Source organism: Triticum aestivum, chromosome 3D (assembly GCF_018294505.1).
Source record: "Triticum aestivum cultivar Chinese Spring chromosome 3D, IWGSC CS RefSeq v2.1, whole genome shotgun sequence".
In the NCBI taxonomy this organism is placed as follows: domain Eukaryota; kingdom Viridiplantae; phylum Streptophyta; class Magnoliopsida; order Poales; family Poaceae; genus Triticum; species Triticum aestivum.
The window spans coordinates 360,974,206-360,982,649 of NC_057802.1; positions in this window are offsets into that span (position 1 = coordinate 360,974,206).

Here is an 8,444-nt window from a genome sequence, read left to right on the forward strand (position 1 = left end):
ATTGCACCTCCTTTCCTGTGGCACTTTGGAGTGTCCTCCATCTTTTCACGTCTACGCAAATTGTCGTGTTTGCTAAGCCTGGGCATGCGGTAGTACTGCTCCTAGGAGCGGTAGTACCGCAGGCCCTTGCGGTAGTACCAGGCCCTGGCACGGTAGTACCGCAAGTGCCCACGGTAGTACCGCTTCCTTGGAGCTGTACTACCGTGACCCCAGATCAGGCGCTCCTGCGGCTGCAGTAGTAGGGGCGGATGTAATTTTTTATATCCGCGCCCTACGCGGTAGTACCGCGCCCGGTGTGCGGTAGTACCGTGCGTTCTGGCCTGGCTCAGCATCTTACGCGGCAGTAGGAGCGGATGTAATTTTTTACATCCGCACCACGCGCGGTAGTACCGCTCCTGGCTTACGGTACTACCGTGCCGGATTTTTGCATTGACTCCAACTCAGCGGAAGTTGCCACGGATGTATTTTTATATGTCCGTGCCTTCCCGAAATCTAGAACATCCCTGCCTTGCGGTAGTACCGCGCCAGCGGTTCTACCGCCCTCTGCTTCCGTGCATTTGGGCTGTCCCGGTTTGTGCTGCTCGGGCGGTAGTACCGCATGCCCTTGCGGTAGTACCGCGGCCCTGGCGCGGTAGTACCGTGTTGCGCAGGCTGAGTTGGTGAATAACGGTTGGATTTGTCCCTCCACTATATAAGGAGTGTCTTCTTCTCCGAGTTGACTACATCTTTTTGTTGGAAATATGCCCTAGAGGCAATAATAAATTGGTTATTATTATATTTCCTTGTTCATGATAATCGTTTATTATCCATGCTAAAATTGTATTGATAGGAAACTCAAATACATGTGTGGATACATAGACAACACCATGTCCCTAGTAAGCCTCTAGTTGACTAGCTCGTTGATCAATAGATGGTTACGGTTTCCTGACCATGGACATTGGATGTCGTTGATAACGGGATCACATCATTAGGAGAATGATGTGATGGACAAGACCCAATCCTAAGCCTAGCACAAGATCGTGTAGTTCGTTTGCTAAGAGCTTTTCTAATGTCAAGTATCATTTCCTTAGACCATGAGATTGTGCAACTCCCGGATACCGTAGGAATGCTTTGGGTGTACCAAACGTCACAACGTAACTGGGTGGCTATAAAGGTGCACTACAGGTATCTCCGAAAGTGTCTGTTGGGTTGGCACGAATCGAGACTGGGATTTGTCACTCCGTGTAAACGGAGAGGTATCTCTGGGCCCACTCGGTAGGACATCATCATAATGTGCACAATGTGACCAAGGAGTTGATCACGGGATGATGTGAGTTACGGAACGAGTAAAGAGACTTGCCGGTAACTAGATTGAACAAGGTATCGGGATACCGACGATCGAATCTCGGGCAAGTAACATACCGATAGACAAAGGGAATTGTATACGGGATTGATTGAATCCCCGACATCGTGGTTCATCCGATGAGATCATCGTGGAACATGTGGGAGCCAACATGGGTATCCAGATCCCGCTGTTGGTTATTGGCCGGAGAACGTCTCGGTCATGTCTGCATGGTTCCCGAACCCGTAGGGTCTACACACTTAAGGTTCGATGACGCTAGGGTTATAGGGAATAGATATACGTGGTTACCGAATGTTGTTCGGAGTCCCGGATGAGATCCCGAACGTCACGAGGAGTTCCGGAATGGTCCGGAGGTAAAGATTTATATATGGGAAGTCCTGTTTTGGTCACCGGAAAAGTTTCGGGTGCTATCGGTAATGTACCGGGACCACCGGGAGGGTCCCGGGGGTCCACCAGGTGGGGCCACCGGCCCCAGAGGGCTGCGTGGGCCAAGTGTGGGAAGGGACCAGCCCCTAGGTGGGCTGGTGCGCCTCCCACAAGGGGCCCAGGGCGCAGGAAGGGGGGGGGGAAGGGGGAAACCCTAGGCTCAGATGGGCCTAAGGCCCATCTAGTGGGGCGCCCCCCTCTCTTCCCCCCTTGGCCGCCCCCCAAGTCCCATCTAGGGCTGGCCGCACCCCTTGGGGGGGGAACCCTAGATGGGGGCGCAGCCCCTCCCCTCCCCTATATATAGTGGGGGTTTTGGGGCTGCCAGACACACGAGACAATCTCCCTCTTGGCGCAGCCCTACCCCTCTTCCTCCTCCTCTCCCGCGGTGCTTGGCGAAGCCCTGCAGGATTGCCACGCTCCTCCATCACCACCACACCGTCGTGCTGCTGCTGGACGGAGTCTTCCCCAACCTCTTCCTCTCTCCTTGCTGGATCAAGGCGTGGGAGACGTCACCGGGCTGCACGTGTGTTGAACGCGGAGGCGCCGTGGTTCGGCGCTTAGATCGGAATCAACCGCGATCTGAATCGCTACGAGTATGACTCCTTCATCCGCGTTCTTGCAACGCTTCCGCATCGCGATCTACAAGGGTATGTAGATGCACTCCCCTTCCCCTCGTTGCTAGATTACTCCATAGATTGATCTTGGTGATCCGTAAAAAAATTTGAATTTCTGCTACGTTCCCCAACAGTGGCATCATGAGCTAGGTCTATGCGTAGTTTCTATGCACGAGTAGAACACAAAGTAGTTGTGGGCGTCGATTTTTTCAATTTACTTGCCGTTACTAGTCTTATCTTGATTCGGCGGCATCGTGGGATGAAGCGGCCCGGACCGACCTTACACGTACTCTTACGTGAGACAGGTTCCACTGACTGACATGCACTAGTTGCATAAGGTGGCTAGCGGGTGTCTGTCTCTCCCACTTTAGTCGGATCGGATTCGATGAAAAGGGTCCTTATGAAGGGTAAATAGAAATTGGCATATCACGTTGTGGCTTTTGCATAGGTAAGAAACGTTCTTGCTAGAAACCCATAGCAGCCACGTAAAACATGCAACAACAATTAGAGGACGTCTAACTTGTTTTTGCAGGGTATGCTATGTGATGTGATATGGCCAAAAAGGATGTGATGAATGATATATGTGATGTATGAGATTGATCATATTCTTGTAATAGGAATCACGACTTGCATGTCGATGAGTATGACAACCGGCAGAAGCCATAGGAGTTGTCTTAATTTATTGTATGACCTGCGTGTCAATGAATAACGCCATGTAATTACTTTACTTTATTGCTAACCGTTAGCCATATTAGTAGAAGTAATAGTTGGCGAGACAACTTCATGAAGACACGATGATGGAGATCATGGTATCATGCCGGTGACGAAGGTGATCATGCCGCGCCTCGAAGACGGAGATCAAAAGGCGCAAGATGATATTGGCCATATCACGTCACTTTATGATTTGCATGTGATGTTTGTCATGTTTACATCTTATTTGCTTAGAACGACGGTAGCATAAATAAGATGATCCCTCACTAAAATTTCAAGAGACGTGTTCGCCCTAACTGTGCACCGTTGCGAAGGTTCGTTGTTTCGAAGCACCACGTGATGATCGGGTGTGATAGATTCTAACGTTCGAATACAACGGGTGTTGACGAGCCTAGCATGTACAAACATGGCCTCGGAACACATGCGAAACACTTAGGTTGACTTGACGAGCCTAGCATGTACAGACATGGCCTCGGAACACAAGAGACCGAAAGGTCGAACATGAGTCGTATAGTAGATACGATCAACATGGAGATGTTCACCGATGATGACTAGTCCGTCTCACGTGATGATCGGACACGGCCTAGTTTGACTCGGATCATGTATCACTTAGATGACTAGAGGGATGTCTATCTAAGTGGGAGTTCATTCATTAATCAGATGAACTCAATTATCATGAACATAGTCAAAATGTCTTTGCAAATTATGTCATAACTTACGCTTTAGTTCTACTGTTTAAGATATGTTCCTAGAGAAAATTTAGTTGAAAGTTGATAGTAGCAATTATGCGGACTAGGTCCGTGAACTGAGGATTCTCCTCATTGCTGCACAGAAGGCTTATGTCCTTAATGCACCGCTCGGTGTGCTGAACCTCAGCGTCGTCTGTAGATGTTGCGAAACATCTGACATACACGTTTTGATGACTACGTGATAGTTCAGTGCGTAATGTTAACGGTTTAGAATTGTGGCACCAAAGACGGTTTTGAAACGTCGCAGAGCATATGAGATGTTCCGAAGAGTGAAATTGGGATTTCAGACTAGTGCCCACGTCAAGAGGTATGAGACCTCTGACAAGTTTCTTAAGCCTGCAAACTAAGGGAGAAAAGCTCAATCGTTGAGCGTGTGCTCAGATTGTCTGAGTACTGCAATCGCTTGAATCGAGTGGGAGTTAATAATCCAGATGAGATAGTGATGGTTCTCCATAGTCACTGCCACCAAGCTATTAGAGCTTCGTGATGAACTATAACATATTAGGGATAGATGATGATTCTTGAGCTATTCGCGATGTATGACACCGTGAAAGTAGAAATCAAATAGGAGCATCAATTGTTGATGGTTGGTAAAACCACTAGTTTTAAGAAGGGCAAGGGAAGAAGGGATACTTCATGAAACAGCAAATCATTTGCTACTCTGGTGAAGAATCCCAAGGTTGAACCCAAACCCAAGACTAAGTGCTTCTGTAATGAGGGGAACAGTCACTGAAGCAAAACTACCCTAGATACTTGGTAGATGAGAAGGCAGGCAAGGTCGACAGAAGTATACTGGATATACATTATATGAATGTGTACTTTACTAGTACTCCTAGCAGCACCAGGGTATTAGATACCGGTTCGGTTGCTAAGTGTTAGTAACTCGAAATAAAAGCTGCGGAATAAACGGAGACTAGCTAAAGGTGAGACGACGATATGTGTTGGAAGTGTTTCCAAGGTTGATGTGATCAAGCATCGCATGCTCCCTCTACCATCGAGATTGGTGTTAAACCTAAATAATTGTTATTTGGTGTTTGCGTTGAGCATAAACATGATTGGATTATGTTTATCGCAATACAGTTATTCATTTAAGGAGAATAATGGTTACTCTGTTTATTTGAATAATACCTTCAATGGTCTTGCACCTAAAATGAATGGTTCATTGAATCTCGATCGTAGTGATACACATGTTCATGCCAAAAGATATAAGATAGTAATGATAGTACCACATACTTGTGGCACTGCCACTTGAGTCATATTGGTATAAAACACATGAAGAAGCTCCATGTTGATGGATCTTTGGACTCACTCGTTTTTGAAAAGATTGAGACATGCGAACCATGTCTATTGGTATATATGCATGAAGAAACTCCATGCAGATGGATCATTTGGACTCACTTGATTTTTGAATCACTTGAGACATGCAAATCATACCACATGAGCAAGATGACTGAAAGGCCTCGTTTTCAGTAAGATGGAACAAGAGAGCAACTTGTTGGAAGTAATACATTTGATGTGTGCAGTCCAATGAGTGCTGAGGCACGCAGTGGATATCGATATGTTCTTACTTCACAGATGATTTGAGTAGATGCTGAGTGTATTTACTTGATGAAACACAAGTCTGAATTATTGAAAGGTTCAAGTAATTTCAGAGTGAAGTTGAAGATCGTCGTGACAAGAGGATAAAATGTCTGTGATATAATCATAGAGATGAGTATCTGAGTTACGAGTTTGGCACACAATTAAGACATTGTGGAAAGTGTTTCACAATTAATACCACCTGGAACACCACAGTGTGATGGTGTGTCCGAACATCATAACTGCACCCTATTGGATATGGTGCATACCATGATGTCTCTTATCGAATTACCACTATCGTTTATGGGTTAGGCATTAGAGACAACCGCATTCACTTTAAATAGGGCACCACGCAATTCCGTTGAGCCGACACCGTTCAGAGAAACCTAAGTTGTCGTTTCTTAAAATTTTGGGGCTGCGATGCTTATGTGAAAAAGTTTCAGGCTGATAAGCTCGAACCCAAAGCGGATAAATGCATCTTCATAAGAATACCCAAAACAGTTGGGTATACCTCCTATTTCAGATCTGGAAGTAAAAGTAATTGCTTCTAGAAACGAGTCATTTCTCGAGGAAAAGTTTCTCTCGAAAGAATTGAGTGGGAGGATGGTGGAGACTTGATAAGGTTATTGAACCGTCACTTCAACTAGTGTGTAGCAAGGCACAGGAAGTTGTTCCTGTGGCACCTACACCAATTGAAGTGGAAGCTTATGATAGTGATCATGAAACTTTGGATCAAGTCACTACCAAACCTCGTAGGACGACGAGGATGCGTACTACTTCAGAGTAATGCGTGATCCTGTCTTGGAAGTCATGTTGCTAGACAACAATGAACCTACGAGCTATGGAGAAGCGATGGTGGGCCCATATTCCGACAAATGGTTAGAAGCCATGAAATCCGAGATAGGATCCATGTATCAGAACAAAGCATGGACTTTGGTGAACTTGCCCGATGATCGGCAAGTCATTGAGATAAATGGATCTTTAAGAAGAAGACGGACGTGGACGGTAATGTTACCGTCTCTGAAGCTCGACTTGTGGCAAAGAGTATTTTCACAAGTTCAAGGAGTTGACTACGATGAGATTTTCTCATCCGTAGCGATTCTTAAGTCCGTCGGAATCATGTTAGCATTAGCTGGATTTATGAATTCTGGCAGTTGGATGCCAAAACAAGTTTCCTTACCAGTTTTCGTAAGGAAAGGTTGTATGTGATACAATCAGAAAGGTTTTGTCGATCCTAAGAATGCTAAAAGGTATGCTAGCTCCAGCGATCCTTCCATGGACTAGAGCAAGCATCTCGGAGTCAGAATATACGCTTTGATGGAGTGATCAAAGTTTCTGGGTTTATACAAAGTTTGTTAGAAACTTGTATTTACAATAAAGTGAGTGGGAGCGCTACAACATTTCTGATAAGTATATGTGAATGACATATTGTTGATCCGAAATGATGTAAAATTTCTGGAAAGCATAAAGGGTTGTTTGAAAGGAGTTTTTCAAAGGAAGACCTGGATAAAGCTGCTTACATATTGGGCATCAAGATCTATAGAGATAGATCAAGACGCCTGATGATACTTTCAAAGAACGCACACCTTGACATGATTTTGAAAGAGTTCAAAATAGATCATCAAAGAAGGAGTTCTTGGCTGTGTTACAAGGTGTGAGTGTTGAGTAAGACTCAAGACCTGACCACAGCAGAAGAGAGAGAAAGGACGAAGGTCGTCCCCTATGCTTTAGACGTAGGCTCTACAGTATGCTATGCTGTGTACCGCACATGAAGTGTGCCTTGCCATGAGTTGGTCAAGGGGTACAATAGTGATCCGGGAATGGATCCCATGACAGCGGTCGAACTTATCCTTAGTATCTAGTGGACTAAGGAATTTTCTCGATTATGGAGGTGAAAAGGAGTTCGTCGTAAAGGGTTACGTCGATGCGAACTTTGACACTAATCCGGATGACTCTGAGTAGTAAACCGGATTCGTATAGTAGAGCAGTTATTTGAAATGGCTCCAAGTAGCGCGTGGTAGCATCCACAAGATGACATAGATATTCGTAAAGCACACACGGATCTGAAAGGTTCAGACCCGTTGACTAATAACCTCTCTCACAAGCATAACATGATCAAACCAGAACTCATTGAGTGTTAATCACATAGTGATGTGAACTAGATTGTTGACTCTAGTGAACTCTTTGGATGTTGGTCACATGGTGATGTGACCTGTGAGTGTTAATCACATGGTGATGTGAACTAGATTATTGACTCTAGTGCAAGTGGGAGACTGTTGGAAATATGCCCTAGAGGCAATAATAAATTGGTTATTATTATATTTCCTTGTTCATGATAATCGTTTATTATCCATGCTAAAATTGTATTGATAGGAAACTCAAATACATGTGTGGATACATAGACAACACCATGTCCCTAGTAAGCCTCTAGTTGACTAGCTCGTTGATCAATAGATGGTTACGGTTTCCTGACCATGGACATTGGATGTCGTTGATAACGGGATCACATCATTAGGAGAATGATGTGATGGACAAGACCCAATCCTAAGCCTAGCACAAGATCGTGTAGTTCGTTTGCTAAGAGCTTTTCTAATGTCAAGTATCATTTCCTTAGACCATGAGATTGTGCAACTCCCGGATACCGTAGGAATGCTTTGGGTGTACCAAACGTCACAACGTAACTGGGTGGCTATAAAGGTGCACTACAGGTATCTCCGAAAGTGTCTGTTGGGTTGGCACGAATCGAGACTGGGATTTGTCACTCCGTGTAAACGGAGAGGTATCTCTGGGCCCACTCGGTAGGACATCATCATAATGTGCACAATGTGACCAAGGAGTTGATCACGGGATGATGTGAGTTACGGAACGAGGAAAGAGACTTGCCGGTAACTAGATTGAACAAGGTATCGGGATACCGACGATCGAATCTCGGGCAAGTAACATACCGATAGACAAAGGGAATTGTATACGGGATTGATTGAATCCCCGACATCGTGGTTCATCCGATGAGATCATCGTGGAACA